We start from the raw sequence: 21,706 nt of genomic DNA on the forward strand, positions 1-21,706 counted from the left end.
AACTCATTGGTGCTCAACAGGGATGATGTATCAGAGAAAGGCCTTTTCTTCCACCTAATGGACTCCCAGTCCACCCCCCCCAACACACACACACAAACTCTCCAGTCACCACCACATCACTCAGTTTTGTGTTTTGTTTTGTTTTTTTAGAGACAGGATCTCGCTATACTGCCCAGGCTGGAGCACAGTGGTTATTCACAGGTGCAATTGCAGCTCAATGCAGCCTCGAGCTCTTGGCCTCAAGAGAGTCTCCTGCCTCAGCCTCCTCCCCTGAGGCTCATGTCACTACACCCAACTCCCCATCACCTGGCTCTTAGTTTTATGAGAAGAGGCTTTTGTCTAGGCCAAGTGTTCTGGAGAGGAGCTGGGGTAGTCCCTTAGAACACTCCAAGCTGCCTGGGAGCCAGGGCCTGGGTTTGGGGGACTTCTTGTAGTCAACTGGCTGGCGCCCTCAGTCAGAGCAGTCCCCTGGCTGATCCTCTGGTTGAAGACTCCCTCCTACTCCACACTCCAAGGCAGGCGGGGGCCACGTGGCCCTGCCCCGCCCCTGCTGGCTTCGGTTCCTGAGCAGAGCTGCAGTGGCCTGCTTTCTCCGCCCTTCTCATCAGACGGGAAGCCTGGACTGTGGGCTGGGGGCAGCCTCAGCCTCTCCCACCTGGCACCCACTGCCCATGGCCCTTAGGCACCTGCTTGGGGTCCTGGAGCCCCTTAAGGCCACCAGCAAACCCTAGGAGACCGAGTCTTGGCACGTGAACAGGTAAGAAGGCAGCGGGCTTTCTCTCTTACGCCTAGCTTTCTTCTGCCTCTGACGGCCTGGCTTCCCCACCCCGATTCTGCTGTTGCTTCACTGATCCCAGGAAGAGGGACTTGAGCTAGACTTGACAAAGACAGTCCTAGCCAAGACACTCTGAAGTATGCCTCACAGAAGTATGCCTCAGTAGAACTGTCTGCTCTGGGTTTCAATTTTTAATCTTTGCCTTCATCAGCCTTGCAGGAAAAAGCAGATCCACATAACCATAAAGCAAGTCACCTCTGTGTGTGCCCTTCAGAGTTTAGTCAATTGACAAACCTACATTCTCAAATGGTTGGCATGGGCTGTGGGGCGCTGCTCTACTATATATTGACGTAGGTCTTTGGACCTTAATGTACTGTGTGTGTGAACTATCACTTGCATATATTACTTTTCCAAAAATTAATTGACTTGGCCGGGCGCAATGGCTCACGCCTGTAATCCCAGCACTCTGGGAGGCTGAGGCGAGCGGCTCGCTTGAGGTCAGGAGTTTGAGACCAGCCTGGCCAACAAGATGAAACCCTGTCTTTACTAAAAATAAAAAAGTTAGTCAGGTGTGGTGGTACATGCCTGTAATCCCAGCTACTCGGGAGGCTGAGGCAGGAGACACACTTGAGCCCAGGAGGTGGAGGTTGCAGTGAGCCGAGATCACACCACTGCACTCCAGCCTGGGTAACAGAGTGAGACTATGTCTCAAAAAAAAAAAAAAAAAAAAAAAAAATTAATTGATTTCAAGTTCTTTAAAGGAAAGAGGCAAAAAAGTCAACAGCATAGGTAAGTCTTTCTCATGCAGATGGGATTTCTGAAATTAAAATGAAGTGTTCTGCTTTTAAACTTTGCATTTTTTTTTTTTTTTTGAGATGGAGTCTTGCTCCACGCCCAGGCTGGAGTGCAGTGGCGTGATCTCAGCTCACTGCATCCTCTGCCTCCTGGGTTCAAGCGATTCTCCTGCCTCAGCCTCTTGAGTAGCTGGGATTACAGGCACCCGCCACCACGCCTGGCTAATTTTTGTATTTTTAGTAGAGATGGGCTTTCACCATGTTGGCCAGGCTGGTGTCGAACTCCTGACCTCAAGTGATCCAACCACCTCGGCCTCCCAAAGTGCTGGGATTACAGGCGTGAGCCACCATGCCCGGCCAACTTTGCACTTATTTTTAAATGCACATAAACCAACTAACTAGATGTTGTTTTAAGGTCCACATGGTATTCACCAAGTTAACAGACCCATCTCTGGACGGGCAGCCTCTGTCCGCTGATGGTGAAGTTGAGTTGCTTCTAGGTGTTTTGCAATGAATAATTCGACTTTTATGGACAACTCTGGAAATAACTTTTTTTTTTTGGTATTTGAAGTTATTGTTTTTTTCCCCTTCTCCTTGGAGTGTATTCTGCATCCAGAATGAATACTCTGGGCCAAGGGCAAGAACATTTTTGCAGCTCAGCTCATGGTATGCGTGGGGTCAGCTCGCTCATGAGAATTACAGGACTAATTTACTAATTTCCAGGGCCATGGTGGCAGAATGGGCTGGGCAGGGGATTTGAGATCTCTGGGATTTCTCAGGAAGGGGACAGAGACAGTCTAACGTAGTGGTTAGGAGCTTGGCTTTAGAAGGCTGACTAGCCTGGGTTTGTATGCAGTAGCTGCCTGACCATGAACTTCCAACACGTAACTTCATTGTGCCTCAGTTAGTTCATGTGTAAAATAGAGGTTACAAAACTTGTTAGGGGCCAGGCATGGTGGCTCATGTCTGTAAGCCTAGCACTTTGGGAGGCTGAGGTGGGTGGATTGCTTGAGCCTGGGATTTCGAGACCAGCCTGGGAAACATGGTGAAACTCTGTCTCTACAAAAACAAAAAACAAAAACAAAAACAAACAAAAACCTGTTAGGGATGTTGGAAGTCAGAGATCCTGTTTGTGAAGCATCTAGCATAAGGTCTGGCGCTTAACAAGCACCCCTGGAGGCCCCCTCTTCCCCAAGCCTGGGGCTTTAACTAGCCAGGCAAAATTGATAAGGTCAAGGACATCTTCTTGGCCCAGAGCCTATTCTTACCCAGCTTCATCGTAACTAGAGTGAAAGGCTTCATTGCCTGTTCGAGGATATTTTGACTAGGCCTCTGTCTGTCCCAAGGCTGGCAGGTGGAGCATCAGGCTCAGGCCTCCCTCTGGGGGACCCTCAAGCTTTCATTCCCCTCTGTTGTCACATCTGGATGCCACCATTCTTATCTGTCAGCCCACCCTCCTCAACATGCAGGTTTAAGGGACCCTTGGACAGATTGGAGAGTTTCCGGAACATCTGTGGGTGCACCTGCCCAGCCCCAGCCTGCTGTCACCGGGGTAGGTTACACACATGGCTCAGCAGAAGGAGCGTAGGCTCTGGAGCTGGTCGGGCTGGATTCCGGTCCCGGCCACACCACTTCCCACCTGTGGGCAGTCACTGGGACCTCTACGACCCCCAGTTTTCTCATTTGCAGAATGGACGTGTTAATATCTGTGGCCTAGAATTACGTGAGATCACACAGATAAAGCAGTTGGCCCGAAGGAGCCCTTACCGTGGAAGTCAAGGCTGCACTCCAGAGCCTTCGGGAAGGTACTGGAATTAGCTATAAAGGACAGGCAGAAAATCCATGTGTTCATTTTCTCAGACAACAAACATTGATTGGGTTGGCCAGCCCTGGTGCTGGGAACCAGGGAGAGACATGCACAAGATGCCTCTCTGCTGTTGACATAGGCACACGCCCCCTGCTACAGAAGCAGCAAAGACAATGGCCCAGTCGGCCTGGGTGCTTGGGAAATTGCTCCAACTTAAGGATGAGGAACGATTGATTAGGCAGAGATTGGAAGGAAGCTGGCGTAGCAGGCATGGAAGCCGAGTTGAGTTTGGAGAAGGGAGAGACGTTTGGGAGAACTGCAGGGCTGTGTGTAGGGAGCAGGGGAGTGGGAGATGAGATGAGGGGAGGTGGTGGGGATACGATTTTGAAGAACTTTGAAGATCAAGTGAGAATTTGGATTTGATCTCAATGATAAGGAGTTTTTTTTTTTTTTTTTTTTTTTGAGACGGAGTCTTGCTCTGTCGCCCAGGCTGAAGTGCAGTGTCCCGATTTCGGCTCACTGCAACCTCTGCCTCCCGGGTTCAAGGGATTCTCCTGCCTCAGCCTCCCGAGTAGCTGGGATTACAGGCACGCACCACCATGCCTGGCTAACTTTTGTATTTTTATTTTTAGTAGAGATGGGGTTTCTCCATGTTGCCCAGGCTGGTCTTGAACTCCTGACCTCAACAGATTCACCTGCCTCAGCCTCCCAAAGTGCTGGGATTACAGGCATGAGCCACCGCGCCTGGCAATGATGAGGAAATTTAAGCAGGTTTTGAGATGTCTGTTCTTGCGGCTTCGAGGGACGAAGCGAGTGTTGGCAGCTGATGTTGTTGGTGGCCTGGTGTGCCTCCAGCCTTCCCCTGCATCTCAGGGGCTCTAATTATACTCAAAATAAATAACTGCAAAGAGAGGGGTTATCAGGACAGGCCTGGGTCAGGGAAGCCTGGCCTGGGAGTTGGGGCCCTGGGTGCTGGGTTCTGGTCCCAGCCCCACCACCAGAGCATGTAGATCTTTCCTCCTGCCTCAGAGGAGGACTCTGTCACCCACGCTGGAGTGCAGTGGTGTGATCTCGGCTCACTGCAACCCCTGCCTCCTGGGTTCAATGATTTTCATGCCTCAGCCTCCCAAGTAGCTGGGATTACAGGTGTGCGCCACCACGCCTGGCTAATTTTTGTATCTTTAGTAGAGATGGCTTTTCACCATGTTGGCCAGGCTGATCTCGAACTCCTGACCTCAAGTGATCCACCTACCTCGACCTCCCAAAGTGCTGGGATTACGGGTGTGAGCCACTGTGCCTGGCCCAGGGCAATTAGGCTTCTTACAGCTCTTTCCTTCTAGGGTTCTGTACAATGTTTCTGGAAGCCACAACTCCCCTTCCCCTGCTCCCAAGGATATACTGTCCCGTAGCCTTCTCTGACCCAGCCGTAAGAGGGAGAGACATCTTGTCCCAGATGGGCAGTGTGACACTTTGACCTCGAGAGAGACTCCATGGAAGTCTGAGAACTATGGCCTCCAGGTGTGGGATGATCCTGGGGTGGTTCTGGGCTCCAGCTGTCATGCATGCTTGCGTGTGAGGGCCACGTCTCGTAAGTAAGGGGCAGTGTCCCCTGGGAACTGGGCTGCAACTGGCCTGGGAACCTGCTTCCTGAGCTTCCCAGGGGCTGTCTGGAGAACTCCGTCTGTGCATCCCAGCACGCCTGGAAAACAGCCAGGCTTTCCCCTTGGGGTCCTCTCCACACCGGGGGATGTGGATGGGTCGAGACTTGCCTATAGCTAGAAAGGTTCAGGTCAAAATGATGAATCGGAATGGCCAAAGACTTCCAATGTGGACTTCCCGGCAGTCACTGGGAAAAGTCAGCGCTCTGCTGCAGAGCTTTCTGGGGTGCTCATGCCTCTCTCAGCATGAGAAAGTCCACACTCTGGCCAGGACTCCACCACCAAGTCCCAGATGCCCTTCGGCTTTGTCACCCAGGCATCTTCTCAATTATTCCCTTCCCTCTTTCCCAAGAGCCAGCACTTTGCTGTTTCCTTGTCTTCCTGCTTTCTCTCTCTCTCTCTCTCTTTTTTTCTTTTGAGATGCAGCCTTGGTCTGTCACCGAGGCTAGAGTGCAATGGCAAGATCTTGGCTCACTGCAACCTCTGCCTCCTTGGTTCAAGCAGTTCTCCTGCCTCAGCCTCCGGAGTAGCTGGGATTACAGGCTCCTGCCACCACGCCCGGCTAATTTTTGTATTTTTAGTAGAGACAGGGTTTCACCATGTTGGCCAGGTTGGTCTTGAACTCTTGATCTCAGGCAATCCACCTGCTTTGGCATCTCAAAGTGCTGGGATTACAGGTGTGAGCCACCGTGCCCAGCCATCTTAATTATTTTTAAGGGTACAGTTCACTAGAGTTAAGAAAATCCACGTTGTACCACAGATCTCCAGAATGTTTTTCATCTTGCCAAACAGAAAGTCTCTCTTTATTAAATGACTCCCCAAACTGCCCATTTCCCTCCCCCCAGCCTCTGGGCACCACCTTTCAGATGTCTGTCTCTGTGAGTTTCACTGCTGTAAGTGCCTCATGTAAGTGGAATCATAATCATACAATATTTGTCTTTTCATGACTGGCTCATTTCACTTAGCATAATGTCCTCAAGGAGTCTTGCTCTGTCATCCAGGCTGGAGTGCAGTGGTACAAACATGGCTCACTGCAGGCTCAAGCGATCCTCCCACCTCAGCCTCCCGGGTTGCTGAGACCACAGGCATGTGCTACCATATCTGGCCAATTAAAAAATATTTTTTTTGAGGCTGGGCACGGTGGCTCACACCTGTAATCCCAGCACTTTGGGAGGCCGAGGCGGACAGATCACGAGGAGATGGAGACCATCCCAGCCAACATGATGAAACCTGGTCTCTACTAAAAATACAAAATCAGCCAGGCGTGGTGATGTGCACCTGTAGTCCCAGCTACTCAAGAGGCTGAGGCAGGTGAATTGCTTGAACCTGGGAGGCAGAGGTTGCAGTGAGCCGAGATTGTGCCACTGTACTCCAGCCTGGGTGACAGAGGGAGACTCTGTCTCAAAAAAAAAAAAGAAAAATTTTTTTTGTAGAGACAGGGTCTCCCTATGTCGCACAGGCTGGTCTTGAACTCCTGGGCCCAAGCAGTCCTCCCACTTCAGCCTCCCAAAGTGCTGGGATTACAGGCGTGAGCCACTGCATCTGGCCTCCTTGTTTTTTTTTTTTTTTTTTTTTTTTCGAGATGGAGTCTCACTCTGTTGCCCAGGCTGGAGTGCAGTGGCGCAATCTCCGCTCACTGCACGCTCCACCTCCCAGGTTCACGCTATTCTCCTGCCTCAGCCTCCCAAGTAGCTGGGATTACAGGCGCCCACCACCATGCCCAGCTAATTTTTGTATATTTAGTAGAGACGGGGTTTCACCATGTTAGCCAGGATGGTCTTGATCTGACCTCGTGATCCGCCTGCCTCGGCCTCCCAAAGTGCTGGGATTATAGGCATGAGCCACTGCCTCCAGCCCTGGCCTCCTTGTTTTTAAGGCTGAATGAAACCCTATTGTATATATATACACCATATTTTGTTTATCTGTTTACCTGTCAACAGATACTTGGGTTGCTTCCATCTCTTAGCTATTGTGAATAACACTTCTATAAACATGGGTGTACAAAAATCCCTTCAAGGCCTGGTCTGGTGGCTCACATCTGTAATCCAGCACTTTGGGAAGCCGAGACGGATCACTTGAGTCCAGGAGTTGGAGATCAGCCTGGGCAACATGGAAAGACTTCGTCTCTACAAAAGATAACTGGTGGTGTGTGTGCCTGTAGTTCCAGCTACTTGGGAGGCTGAGGTGGGAGGACGGCTTAAGCCCTGGAGGCTGAGGCTGCAGTGAGCTGTGTTTGCACCACTGCACTCCAGCCTGGGTGACAGAGCAAGACCCAGCCTCAAACCAAACCAAACAAAAACAAATGTGTTACCACTCAGAGGAGCCTTAGTCCTAAGGCTCTGCCAATGCCTCCCGTGGTGAGGGGCAGAGTGGCATAGGGTAGATGTGGGGTACGGAGGAATGGCAGGCACCGTCCTGGGCCTGCCCTCCAGCCTGGCATTGTGTGTCTGCTGCTCACTGAATGCTCACAGTTCCTTGCAAGGTGCAACTGAGTCTCCCCCATTTTACAGATGAAGAAATCGAGGCACAGGGAAGTCTCCCAGCTTGCCCACGGTCACGCAAGTGGGAGGTGGCAGTGATGAGATGTGACCCCAGATGGGCTGTGCCCTCGTCCACCTGTGGCGGCCACCTGGTTTGGTCACCTTGCTGGCGGGCCCCCTGCTCTCCTGCAAGATAATCCAAGATGTTGCCGGCTCATTTGGGGGCTGCCCAGCTAGCCCTGGGGCCCTGCTCCTGCCTGTGTGAGATGGAGGCCCCTCCCAAAATGCTAGCTAGTGTCACAGTCAACTAGGTCAGGGGGATCCAGGGGCTGGGGTTAGTCTTGCAACTCTCAGGGGTGGTCTCCTTCGGGGTCACTGCCTCCTCCCTGGCCAGGCCTTCGGTGGAGATCAATGCTGGAGGCCCTAGGGTGGCCACTAAGCAGTGGCACAGCAAGGATTTGTGGGTATGGAGGCTGCTGAGAGCACCACACAGCCGCAGACAGCATTGAGTTTTTTTTTTTTTTTTTTTTTTGAGACAGAGTCTCACTATATCGCCCAGGCTGGAGTGCAGTGGCGGGATCTGAGCTCACTGCAAGCTCCACCTCCCGGGTTCACGCCATTCTCCTGCCTCAGCCTCCCGATTAGCTGGGACTACAGATGCCCGCCACCACGCCCGGCTAATTTTTTATATTTTTAGTAGAAACGGGGTTTCACCATGTTAGCCAGGATGGTCTCGATCTCCTGACCTCATGATCTGCCCGCCTCGGCCTCCCAAAGTGCTGGGATTACAGGCGTGAGCCACCGCGCCCGGCTGACAGCGCTGAGTTTGAATCCCAGCTCTGCCACCTGCCGCCTATGGGACCTTGGCAGGGTCACCATGCCTCTCCAGTCCTACTTTCCTAAGCTTAAAATGGGGAAAAATACAGAATCTCCCTACAATACACTACCCCACACCCTTCAGGATGGCTGCTATTGAAAAAAAAAACGGAAAATGGCCGGGCACGGTGGCTCACGCCTGTAATCTCAGCACTTTGGGAGGCCAAGGTGAGTGGATCACTTGAGGCCAGGAGTTCGAGACCAGCCTGGCAAACATGGCAAGATCCTGGCTCCACTAAAAATACAAAAATTAGAGGGCCGTGGTGGCGCACGCCTGTAGTCCCAGTTACTCAGGAGGGTGAGGAACAAGAATCACTTGAACCCAGGAGGCGGAGCTTTCAGTGAGCAGAGGTCGCACCACTGCACTCCAGCCTGGGTGACAGAGTGAGAACCTGTCTCAAAAACAAACAGAAAACAATCTGTGTTTGTGGGATGTGGAGGAACTGGCACCTTGAGCGCAGTTGGTGGGGATGTTAACTGGTGCAGCTGCTGTGGAAACTGGTTTAGTGGTTCCTGAAAAAATTAACAAATAGAGGCCAGGCGTGGTGGCTCATGCCTGTAATCCCGGCACTTTGAGAGGCTGAGGTGGGTGGATCACCTGAAGGTCAGGAGTTCAAGACCCGAGACCAGCCTGGCCAACATGGCGAAACCCCATATCTACTAAAAATACAAAAATTAGCCAGGCGTGGTGGCACATGTCTGTAATCCCAGTTACTCGGGAGGCTGAGGCAGGAGAATAACTTGAACCTGGGAGGTGGAGGTTGCAGCGAGCTGAGATCACGCCATTTCACTCCAAGCCTGGGCAACAAGAGTGAAACTTCATTTAAAAAAAAAAAAAGTTAAAAATAGAATCACCATACAATCCAGCAATCCCACTTCTGGATATATACCAAAAAGAAATAAAGGCAGAGTCTCAAAGAGATATTTGCACACCCATGTTCATAGCAGCATCAGTCACAGTAGCTAAAAGGTAGAAGCAATTAAAGTGTTCATCAACAGATGAATGGAAAAACAAAATGTGCCATAAATATACACAATGTGGTATGATTCAGCCTTACGAAGAAGGGAATTCTGACACATGCTACAATCTGAATGAACTTTGAGGAAATAAAGTGAAATTAGCTAGGCACAAAAGATAAATACTGTATGATTCTACTTATGTAAGGGAGCCAGAGTAGCCAGATTCATAGAAACAGAAAGTAGAATGTTTCGATGGTGGTTGCCAGGGGCTGGGGGTGGGGAAGGAGGAATGGATATAAAGTTTGGTTTTATAAGATGAAAAGTTTTGGAAATGGATGGTGGTGATGGTAACACAATAATATAAATATATTTAATGCCACTGGAAAAAAAAATGCTATCTGACAATGGTGGCAAAAACGCTAGCTAAGCGTGGTGGCGGGCACCTGTAATCCCAGCTACTCAGGAGGCTGAGGCAGGAGAATCACTTGAACCCCGGAGGTGGAGGTTGCAGTGAGCCAAGATCACACCATTGCACTTCAGTCTGGGCAACATAGTGAGACTGTGTCATAAAAAAAGAAAAGAAAAGAAAAGAAATGGTTAAGATGGTTAATTTTTTTTTTAACTTTTGTTTTAGGTTCAGGGGTTCATGTGCAGGTTTGTTATACAGGCAAACTCGTGTCACGGGGGTTTGTTGTATATATTATTTCATCACCCAGGAATTAAGCCCAGTGCCCAATAGTTATCTTTTCTGCTCCTCTCCCTCCTCCCACCCTCCACCCTCAGATAGACCCCAGTGTCTGTTGTCCCCTCTATGTGTCCCTGAGTTCTCATCATTTAGCTTCCACTTATAAGTGAGAAGATGCAGTATTTGGTTTTCTGCTCCATCCTACTTTGCTGAGGATAATGGCCTCCAGCTCCATCCATGTTCCTACAAAAGACATGATCTCATTCTTTTTTATAGCTGTGGTACATTTCACATTATGTGTTTTTTTACTATGATGTTTTTTTTTTTGAGACAGAGTTTCGCTCTTGTTACCCAGGGTGGAGTGCAGTGATGTGACCTCAGTTCACTGCAACTTCCGCCTCCTGGGTTCAAGTGATTGTCTTGCCTCAGCCTGCCGAGTAGCTGGGATTACAGGCGCCTGCCACCATGCCCGGCTATTTTTTGTATTTTTAGTAGAGATGGGGTTTCACCATGTTGGCCAGGCTGGTCTTGAACTCCTGACCTCAAATGATCCGCCTGCCTCGGCCTCCCAAAGTGTTGGGATTACAGGCGTGAGCCACTGCACCCGGCCTTACCATGATTTTTAAAAACAAAGGAAAAAATAATAGGACCTTTACAGGGTTCGTGAGGACTGGATGAGGCAACGCATGTGAACTGTGGTATTAGCCTCAGGTCTGCAGGAATCCAAAGCTTTCTGCCTTCAGGGAGGTGCTGCTGGAGAGATGGACAGACCCACGCAGGGGAGGGGCATCTGTGTCCCTGTGGAAGTCATTACTCCATTCTGCAGAAGCTGCTCACGGCAGGAGAGGGCTGGGGTTCAGGGAACCCTTCCTGGAGCCGTGATGGGGCCCTGCTTGGGGGATTCCTAGCATGTGTGGGATGGGCAGATTCCAGACATTGGAAAGTCCCTGGCAGAAAAATCACTCCCACTAAGGGGCAGTTGTAGGGAAGAGATTTGGGCTCACCCTAGAGAACTCATGATCAGAGATGTCTGCATGAGGAACAGAGGCTGCTTTGTGGAGTGGGGAGCTCCCCATTAGTGGAGGCAGGTAAGGAGGTGCTTGTGTGAGGTGGGGGTGGAGCCAAGGCTGTGTACCTCCGAGGCTGTGCACCTCTCTGATGTGACCCAGTCCAGACAAAAATTGTATATAACAAGCCCGTGTAAAGGTGGTGCTCGGGTCAGAGGGAGGGGGCAGCCAGGCGGGAAGACTCGTCCCAGGTCTAGCCCAATAGCGCAGAAGTAGCTAGTGCTGTTTTCACTGGGCCAGGTGCTGTGTTAAGCTGAACAGACTTGATCTCAAACCCTCACCACAGCCCTGTGCGGTAGGGGCTGTCAACACCTGGGAACCAAAGCTCAGAGGTTAAGTCACCCCCCTAAGGTTAGCCAGCAGCTGGCGTTGCTGGGATTCGAACCCAGGCAGTCCGGCTCGAGCCCTCCATCCTGGGTGGAAGTCTCCCAAACCCGTCCCCCCGCAAGCCGGCCTCTCCCTGCCCTCCGCGCCAGCCCCTGGCAGTCAGTTCCTGGGGTCAGGGTTGCGCTGCCACCCCCACAGTACAGATGTAGCTGCTCTACCCTCCCCGCCATCGGTGCACTGCCCCTCCCTCTGGCTGCCTTCACACTGTCAGGGCTGGCTGCTCTGAGGAGCCAGAGCCGGCCCCAGCCTGCTCGGGTCTCCGGGGTCTCAGGACAGCACTGTGGGGGCAATGCCGACCGAGACTGGGAGAGCCAGGCTCCGTGTCACTCAATGCCTTCCTTCTCCTGACATTCAACGAGACACTCCTAATAACTCTCTTCCAGGCCTCTAAGTCTGTCCCATAGCTGTTGAGCTGATTTTGCCTTTTGTGCAACTGTGTTTTCCAGCTCAGCTCTCTGGGTGCCAAGACCTTGTCCACATGATTCAATTTGTCCAACTCCAACCTGGCCCCTGATAGGCTATAAACGCCATTCCTGATGGCAGTGATCCAGTGCCCTTCTTTGTCCCCAGAGCTGAGGCAGGATGACCACCACGCTTATAGCTAGGACAGAGGGTGACTCCGGCAGGGGCAGCAGTTTATCCAGAATGACCCAGTTAGCCAGGCGTGGTGGCACGTACCTGTAGTCCCAGCTACTCAGGAGGCTGAGGTGGGAGGATCGCTTGAGCCCAGGAGGTCGAGGCTTCAGTGAGCCATGATCACACCATTGTACTCCAGCCTGAGTAGCGGAGTGAGATCCTGTCTCTTAAAAAAAAAAAAGAACGGCCCTCACCGTCCTCCCACCCCACCCCTGTTAGCTTGCCTGGCAGTCACCTTGTATGAAGGCACAGGGAGCTGTCATTTACCTCTGTGCCAGGCAGGGTGCTGAGCCCTATACAGGCACCATCTCCCCAGATTCTTACAGGGCCCAACCCAGCTGGTGAAGTGCAGCTGATATTCCCATACTGCAGATGAGGAAACTGAGGATCAGAGAGGTTAAGTCATGCCTAGGAGCCTGGCTTCTCCCCTCCCCATGCTGTGGCCCTGAGGCTCCGTGCTGGGGCTGGGCTGGGGCCAACGGCAGTGGTGTTTGTGCTCCTTGCTGCTTGGAGGAGCAAAGTGCATTTGATCTTTCTCTTCTCGCCACCGTCCTGAGTGGGGTCCCTGGTAGCACTAGGTAGTGATGAAGAAGCTGCTTAGGGTCTCCTCCAAGGTGCCACAGTGGGAAGGAGCATGGGGGCAGCGGGGAGGTGGTGGTCCTTCTACTCCCCTACCACCTGCTCCAGGTTCATTCTTGTCTCTACCACACTGGGTCATTCCATAGCCCTCCCCCTGGCTTCCCAGGCCCCAGTAAAGCCATGCAATGCATAAAGGCCAGCAGGCCTGCTGGCCCGGCTGAGGCTGGGCTGGGGCCAGGCACTTTCCAGTGTCTTCTCACAGGCAGGAAACCTTTGTTGGATGATGTCACTGGAGCGGGTGCCTCCTGTTCTACTCGCCCTGGTTCCTCTCCCCAGTGCACCCCACCCCGACCACCTCCTGGGGTGTAATAGAAGGCCCCTCCTCTCTCTGCCCGTGAGAATCAGGTGGCAACATAACTTTTGACTCTCATGCTGCTGTGACAGAGTTCTGGGACCCTTAACCCAACCCTGGAAGGTGTGGCTGTAAACCCCAGTGGAGGAAGCTTGGCAGGCTCAGGGTTCTGAGACTTGAATCCTGGGCTGTCTGCCTGCAAAGCCTATACCATTTGCTGAATAATTATTTTAAAAATAGCTTTTAAACTTCCTTAAAAAAAAAATCAGTAGACTTTTACAAAGCAGTTTTATTTATTTATTTATTTATTGGTTTATTTTTTCTTTTTCTTTTTTTGAGATGGAGTCTCACTCTGTCGGCCATGCTGGAGTGCAGTGGCGTGATCTTGGCTCACTGCAGCCTCTGCCTCCTGGGTGCAAGCGATTCTCCTGCCTCAGCCTCCTGAGTAGCTGGGATTACAGGCACATGCCACCATGCCCAGCTAATTTTTGTATTTTTAGTAGAGACGGGATTTCACCATGTTGGTCAGGCTGGTCTTGAACTCCTGACTTAATGATCTGCCCACCTCGGCCTCCCAAAGTACTGGGATTACAGGCATGAGCCACCGCGCCTGACCCTATTTTTAAAATTTTTCTTAAAAACACAGTTTTATTCTTTTTCTTTTTTTAATAAATAGAGACGGGGTTTCACCATATTGGCCAGGCTGGTCTCGAACTCCTGACCTCAAGCGATCCTCCTGTGTCAGCCTCCTAAAGTGTTGGGATTACAGGCATGAACTACTGTGCCCGGCCCTATTGTCCATTTTTTAACTGGGTTGTTTTCTTATTGTTGAGTTTTAAGAGTTCTTTGTATATTTTAGATACAAGGTCTTTATCATGTCTTTTGGAAATATTTTATCATTTTTCCTAGCAATAGTGTCTTTTGCAGAGCAGAAGCTTTTAATTTTAATAAAGTCTAATGTCAATTTTTTATTTCAAGGATCATGCTTTTGATATATAGCAAAACATCACCAACCCCAAGATCAGTTAGATTTTCTTCCTATGTTATCTTCTAGAAGTTTTATAGTTTGCATTTTATGTTTAGGTTCAAGTTTCATTTTGAATAAATTTTTGTGAAAGGTCTAAGGTCTAAGGTCAGACCTTAGAATCAAGATTTCTTAGTACCTAGTTTGTTGTTTTTGTTGTTGTTTTTGAGACAGGATCTCACTCTGTTGTCCAGGCTGGAGTGCAATGGCACGATCATGGCTCATAGCAGTCTTGAACTCTGGGCTCAAGTGATCCTCCCACCTCAGCCTCTCGAGTAGCTGGGACTACAGGTGCATGCCACAATACTGGGCTATTTTTTTCTATTTTTTTTTTGTGGTGATGGGGTCTTGCTATGTGGCCCAGCCTGATCTCAGACTCCTGCCCTCAAGAAACCCTCCTGCTTTAGCCTCTTGGAGCACTAGGACCAGAGGTGTGAGCTAGTGCACCTGGCAATATCTAGATTTTTTCTTGCATGTGGATGATCAATCATTCCAGCACCATTTGTTGAAAAGACTATCCTTTTTCCATTGAATTGCCTTTGCTCCTTTGTCAAAGATCAGTTGACTATATTTGTGTGAGTCTATTCTTGGTTCCCTTTTGTTCCATTGATCTATTTGTCTGTTCTTTCACCGATACCACCCTATCTTGATTGTTATAGCTTTAAGTAAGTCTTGAAGTCAGGGAGTGTCAGTTCTCTAATTCCGTTCTTCTTTTTCAGCATTGTGTTGTCCTTCTAGGTCTTTTGCTACTCCATGTAAACTTTAGAATCACCTTGTAGATATCACAAAATAACTTTCTGGGATTTTTATTGTGTTACATTGAATCTACAAAGTTGGGGAGAACAAACATCTTAACAATATTGCATCATCCTATCCATGAACATGGAATATCTCTCCATTTATTTAGATCTTCTTTGCTTTCTTTCATCAGGGTTGTATAGTACTCCTCATACAGATCTTGTACATATTTTGTTAGATTTATAGTGAAGAATTTTATTTTTGGGGTGCTAATATAAATGGCATTGTGCTTTCAATTTCAAATAGGTAATATGTGCATACAGTAAAAACATTCAATGTAGAGAGATTGGTTTGTAGTGAAGAGTAGCTTCCTCTACTTCTCATTCCCTAGGCCTCCATTCATCTATCCAAAGACAGTTACTGATGCCTAGTTCTTATGGGTCCTTCCAAAGATTGTATGTGTATATTCAAGCTCTAATCTAATTCAAGCTCAATATCTAATGCTCGTAAGAATTCTGCCTGGCAGGTGTTATTATCTCTGAGGGAGGGTCAAGGGCCCAAAGAGGACTTTCTGGGGAGGACTCCCTTCCTCTTCAAGAGCTCAAGCAGAACACACTGGTTCTGCCAAGATCTAGGGGCAGGGCTGCTACTGCTCAAGGCGAGAGGAAACAGGTTTTGGAAGGGAGGGCCTCTTGCCAAGCCAGTGGGTGCAGATGAGGAGGAGGAGGCTTTGGGAGGCTGCCAGTCTACTCTGGGCAGATTCATATCAAATATTCTAGGCCTTGGGAAACCCTCATATTTCCAGGTGGCTGCATTTCAATTCATCTCTCTCTCTCTCTTTTTTTTTTTTTCTGAGGTAGAGTCTCCCTCTGTCACCCAGGCTGGAGTGCAGTGGTACGATCTCGGCTCACTGCAACCTCTGCCTCCCGGGTTCAAGCAATTCTCCTGCCTCAGGCTCCCAAGTAGTTGGGGTAACAGGCGTGCCCGCCACCATACCCAGCTAATTTTTTTTTTTTTTTTTTTTGCTATTTTCAGTAGAGATGGGGTTTTGCCATGTTGGCCAGGCTGGTCTCTAACGCCTGACCTCAGGTGATCCACCCGCCTCGGCCTCCCGAAGTGTTGGGATTACAGACTTGAGCCACTGTGCCTGGCCTGCATTTCAATTTCTTAGTTTTGTTTCCTCTCTAGTTTTCTTCTCCTCCTTCCTCCTCTAATTCCTTCTCCTTCTTTTTCTTCTTATTCTTCTGAGACAGGATCTTACTCTGTTACCCTGGCTGGAGTACATGGCTCATTTCAGCCTTGACCTCCTAGGTTCAATTAATCCTCCTGCCTCAGCCTCTCGTGTAGCTGGACCACAGGTGTGCACCACTGTGCCCTGCTAATCTTTATTTTTAATAGCGATGGGTTCTCACTTTGTTTCCCAGGCTGGTCTTGAACTCCTGGACTCATGTGATCCTCCCACTTCAACCTCCCACAGTGCTGGGATTACAGACATGAGCCACTGTGCCAGGGCTCCTCTCTTGTTTCGTAGGAACATTCTTCTGGGGAGTAGTCTAACCTTGTTTGGCTGACCTCAGGAGAAATGGGGTTTGTCTTAGTCTGTTTGGGCTGCCATAAGAAAATCCGGCTGGGCATGGTGGCTCATGCCTGTAATCCCAGCACTTTGGGAGGCTGAGGCGGACGGATTACTTGAGGTCAAGAGTTCGAGACCAGCTGGGCCAACATGGTGAAACCCCGTTTCTACTAAAAATACAAAAATTAGCTGGGCGTGGTGGCGCGCACCTGTAGTCTCAGCTACTCAGGAGGCTGAGACAGGAGAATCACTGGAACCTGGGCGGCAGAGGTTATAGTGAGCTGAGATTGTGCCACTGCACTCAAGCATGGGTGACACAGTGAGACCCCGTCTCAAAAAAGAAAAAAAAAAAAAAAAAAAAAAAAAAAAAAAGAAAATTTTACAGACGTGGAGGCTTGTAAACAACAGAAGTGTATTGTTCTAGAGCCCGGGAAGACCAAGATCAAGGTGCTGACAGATTCGGTGTCTGGTGTGGGCCCTTGTCCTAGGTGGCTATCTTTTCCCTGTAGCCTCAGAGGTAGGAGGGGTGAGGGATCTCTCTGGGGTCTCTTTCATAAGGGTACTAAATCCATTCAAAAGCCTCACCGTCACGACCTCATCATCTTCCAAAGACTCCACCTTCTAATACCTTCACCTTGGGGTGATGAATTTTGGGGGAGACACAGATATTCAGACCATAGCAGCATTTATTTATGCCAAGACTAAGACTGCCCAGAAAGGTGGCTAGGGCATCCCTAGAGGCACAAAGAGGACCATGGTCATGACAGGCTGTGATATGGAGCCAGGGAGTGTGAGTTGCTGCAAAGCAGGCATCTGAGTAGCAGATCTGGGCCAAATCAACTTCTCCCCGTGTCTTCCTCCCAGGCTGGAGGTGACTGTCTTCCACGTGGCGTTGGGCACACTGGCATCCCATTTCCCACCACTGCCTCAGAAACTGGAGCCCCTGCAGCCACGCATATGCCTGTCTGTACCCGTCCCCCACACCTTACCAAAAATATTTGTGTCCAGTTGCAATGGGGGTGGAGCACCTATTGCCTGTGTGTGTCAGGCTTATAGTAATGATAGCTTACCACTGACTGCAAATTTCATTCCCTCTTTATTAAAAAAATTGTTTTTTGTAGAGACAAGGTCTGGCTATGTTGCCCAGGCTGGTCTCAAACTTCTGGTCTCAAGTGATTTCCCTTGGCCTCCTAAAGTGCTGGGATTACAGGCATGAGCCACCGCAACCAGCCTCATTCCCATTTTACAGAGGAAGATGGGACTTTGAAGCCAGACCTGTGCTTGTACCCATAATACTCCATTGCCCCCACAGTGTCCCAGCACCCAGGGTATAGGCACACTCAGTAGAGGCTGTCCCCAGCTCAACCTGTTTGTATTTGGATCACTTGAGCAGCTCAGGTGGGTGCCTGCTGCTTAACCCTCCTAGTGAACTGAGCCCCTTCTCCTCTGTTGTGCTCTGGGGTAGTTCCCAAGTGGCACTGCTTTGGGCCATTACTGACTTCCTTATTTCCTAGGGGCCCATCTCCTAAAGCGAAGTTACCCCCTCACAGAGTTCAGCCAGTTTTTAGCTTTTTTTTTTTTTTGGAGACAGTGTCTTGCTCTGTTGTCCAGGCTGTAGTTCAGTGGCACGATCATGGCTCCCTGTAGCCTTGAGTTCCTGGGCTCAAGCGATACTCCTGCCTCAGCCTCCCATGTAGCTGGGACCACTGGCACATGCCACCATGCCTGGCTAATTATTAATTTTTTTGTAGAGATGGAGTCTCTCCATGTTGCCCAGGCTGGTCTCGAACTCCTGGGCTCAAGTGATCCTTCTGCCTTGGTCTCCCAAAGTGCTGAGGTTATGAGTGTGAGCCACTGCCTCTAGCCCAGTTGTTTAGTTCTTGTTACAAATTGCCAAGTAAGGACTAATCCAGAAAGACTGGAGTATTTTATCAATGAACATGTTTCAAACATATGCATCTCTTACAAAATGCAGCTGTTTAATTCCTAAAGGCAGAATGTGTTTTCTTACATGATAACGTACACTCTATACAAACGTAAGCAATGTGGTTTTTAGCCCCTGCATCTATTAAATGGTACCCATTTTGTTGTCAAGGAGCTGATTCTTTATATAGCTGTCCCTCTCCAGAATAGGCCAGGAAATGCCTGGGTGGATCAGGCCTTGGAGGGGTAGTTCTTTTTTTTTTTTTTTTTTTTTTTGAGATAGAGTTTTGCTCTTGTCGTCCAGGCTGGAGTGCAATGGCGCGATCTTGGCTCACTGTAACCTCCGCCTCCTGAGTTCAAGCTATTCTCCTGCCTCAGCCTCCCAAGTAGCGGGTAGCTGGGATAATAGGCACCTGCCACCATGCCTGGCTAATTTTTTATATTTTTAGTAGAGACAGGGTTTCGCCATGTTGGCTGGGCTGATCTCAAACTCCTGACCTCAGGTGATCTGCCTGCTTCAGCCTCCCAAAGTGCTGGGATTACAGGCATAAGGCACCGCGCCTGGTCGAAGGGGCAGTTCCTTAAAGGGTCTGAGATGCTTCTCCATCTTAGCGTGGCTCAAACCGTCTGCCCCCCAGAACTTCCTGCCAGGTCCTTCCAGGCACACCATCCTCCATTAGCGACCTCTTAGAGGTCACCTTCCTATATCACAGGACTTGAGGGAATGGTTGGTGTCCTGACCTCCAGCTTTTGCCTGCAGTTCACCTTGCATATTAGTATTTTGTAAAGTAATGTTTTCCTCAGGCCACGCCCCTGCTCAAGAACCTGCACTGCTCCTGGTGCTTCTGTCAACTAAAGAAAAAAAAAATCAATCTTTTGGCCGGGCGCGGTGGCTCACACCTGTAATCCCAGCACTTTGGGAGGCCAAGGCTGGCTGATCACCTGAGGTCAAGAGTTTGAGACCAGCCTGGCCAACATGGCAAAACCCCGACTCTATTAAAAATACAAAAATTAGCCAGGCATGGTGGCGCACACCTATAATGCCAGCTACTCGGGAGGCTGAGGCAGGAGAATCGCTTGAACTGAGGACACGGAGGCTCCAGTGAGCCGAGATTGCGCCGCTGCACTCCAGCCTGGGCGACAGAGTGAAACTCTGTCTCATAAAATTTAAAAAAAAAAATCAATCTTTTAAAGAATGAAAATTAGTTTTATTCGGAAATTTTACTGAGGACGATAGACGGATGCCTGCAGTCCAGGAGCAGTTCTGTCAGATTGCTATAAGGCAGTGCTAGGGTCACGCATGTTTTAAGGAATATACTGACTCAGGCAAGAGATGGCGGGGGTCAAGTGCTCTATCCTGTTTTGTCTTCAAGCATCTTTCTGGAGAGCTGCACGTTGTCAGAGAGCCAAGGGACTTTGTGAAATTCTGCTGGCAAGCAGAAATGAGCAAATAGGCCTTCTTAGGTTTATTACTTTGTCTTATACCTCTTATGTCAAGAACTGCCTTTTTCTTTTTCTTTTTTTTTTTTTTGAGACGGAGTCTCGCTCTGTCGCCCAGGCTGGAGTGCAGTGGCGCAATCTCGGCTCACTGCAAGCTCCGCCTCTTGGGTTCACGCCATTCTCCTGCCTCAGCATCTCCGAGTAGCTGGGACTACAGGCACCCGCCACCACACCCGGCTAATTTTTTGTATTTTTAGTAGAGACGGGGTTTCACCGTTGTCTCGATCTCCTGACCTCGTGATCCGCCCGCCTCGGCCTCCCAAAGTGCTGGGATTACAAGCGTGAGCCACCGCGCCCGGCAGAACTGCCTCTTTCTTTCTTTCTTTCTTTCTTTCTTTCTTTCTTTCTTTCTTTCTTTCTTTCTTTCTTTCTTTCTTTCTTTCTTTCTTCTTTCTTTCTCTCTCTCTCTCTCTTTCTTTCTTTCTTTCTTTCTTTCTTTCTTTCTTTCTTTCACAAAGTCTCATGGTGAGATCTAGGCTCACTGCAACCTCTGCCTCCCAGGTTCAAGCGATTCTCCTGTCTCACCCTCCCAAGTAGCTGGGACTACAGGCATGCGCCAACATGCCCAGTTAATTTTTGTATTTTTTTTTTTTAGTAGAGACGAGGTTTTGCCACGTTGGCCAGGTTGGTCTCGGGTCTCGAACTCCTGACCTTCAGGTGATCGCCTGCCTCGGCCTCCTAAAGTGTGCTGGGATTACAGGCATGAGACACTGTGCCTGGGCTTTTTTTTTTTTTTTTTTTTTGGAGACAGGGTCTTGCTTTGTTGCCCAGGATAGAGTGCAGTGGTAGTGGTGTGATCACAGCTTACTGAAGCTTCGACCTCCTGGGCCCAAGCAATCCTCCTACTTTAGCCTCCCAAAAATCTAGAACCATAAGCACACACTACTACACCTGGCCGGGTTTTTAAATTTTAATTTTGTAGAAATGGGGTCTCCCTATGTTGCCCAGGCTGGTCTCAAGTTTCTGGACTCAAGTGATGCTCCCACCTCGGCTTCTCAAAGTGCTGGGATTACAGGTATGAGTCACGGCACCTGACCCTGCTTGGCTTCCAAGTCGCTCTGTAGTCTGGCCTTGTCCTGGCTGTCCAGTGTAGAGTCCCCTGACACCCTGACATGGCTTCTCTGTCCCAGACAAACCCAGCCTTCTCCTTGATGTCCTGAGTATCTGCTATGTGAGCTTCATCTCCATTCTTTGTTCACTTTATCCCCACTTCTCTCTTCCCATGTCTTCTCTCATTCCTATTTTCCATCCTTCATCCTCTAGTCTAAGTCTCTACCCCTCTCTGCCCCCTGCCACAAAGCCTTCTTGACCACCTTGGCCAACTCTAATCCATCCCTTCTCCAATCATCTCTTTCATTTATTGTCCACACCACAGAGATTAGCCTTGAACTGTTCTGTAGATGTTCTCTGGATCAGCCTTGAAGATCATCAACTACCCTGTGATTTCCATAAATGCAGAGAACTGAACCCCAAGTCTAGGATGGTTGTAGGCACATGGTGCCTGCTTACCAAACATTGACAGCACAGCGCTGCATATGGAATTATTCTGTAAGCCCCAAGCAAGATATGAAATGCACAATGGGGCTCTTAGTCTTACCACATTCTACTAATTCTAACTTCCCCCTATCGTAGCATCCCCTCTGAAATTAGGATGAATGGTGTATCATAATTTAATTGGCAGTTTTCCCCAATCTTTCTCAATGGTGCATAAAATAATGTGCATTTTACAATCATTCGTGCATTAGGCTTGAGGAAATGAGGTGTAACTGGTTGATATGACAATATGTTGGTAGCTGTTTCTGGCTTGGACATGGAAAAAAGTATATGGGAGAAACGGGATGCTGGGAGAGATAGGGGATGCTGGGAGAAATGAGGAGATTCTGGGAGAAGCA

General features: G+C 49.5%; 1 protein-coding gene across 2 annotated transcripts in view; it reads left to right on the top strand.

Moving 5' to 3' along the window:
• Window positions 1-602: 602 nt before the first annotated feature.
• The window catches only part of IL34 (interleukin 34), a 75,915-nt gene continuing 54,811 nt past the window's right edge, over window positions 603-21,706 (top strand). The window contains exon 1 of one of the 2 annotated variants that reach the window (XM_003280921.4): window positions 603-757. The gene's annotated coding sequence lies outside the window, so the exon portion shown is untranslated. The remainder of the gene's footprint in view (window positions 758-21,706) is intronic. The other variant, XM_030829557.1, reaches the window with a different exon arrangement.

Source organism: Nomascus leucogenys, chromosome 2 (assembly GCF_006542625.1).
Source record: "Nomascus leucogenys isolate Asia chromosome 2, Asia_NLE_v1, whole genome shotgun sequence".
Classification (NCBI taxonomy): domain Eukaryota; kingdom Metazoa; phylum Chordata; class Mammalia; order Primates; family Hylobatidae; genus Nomascus; species Nomascus leucogenys.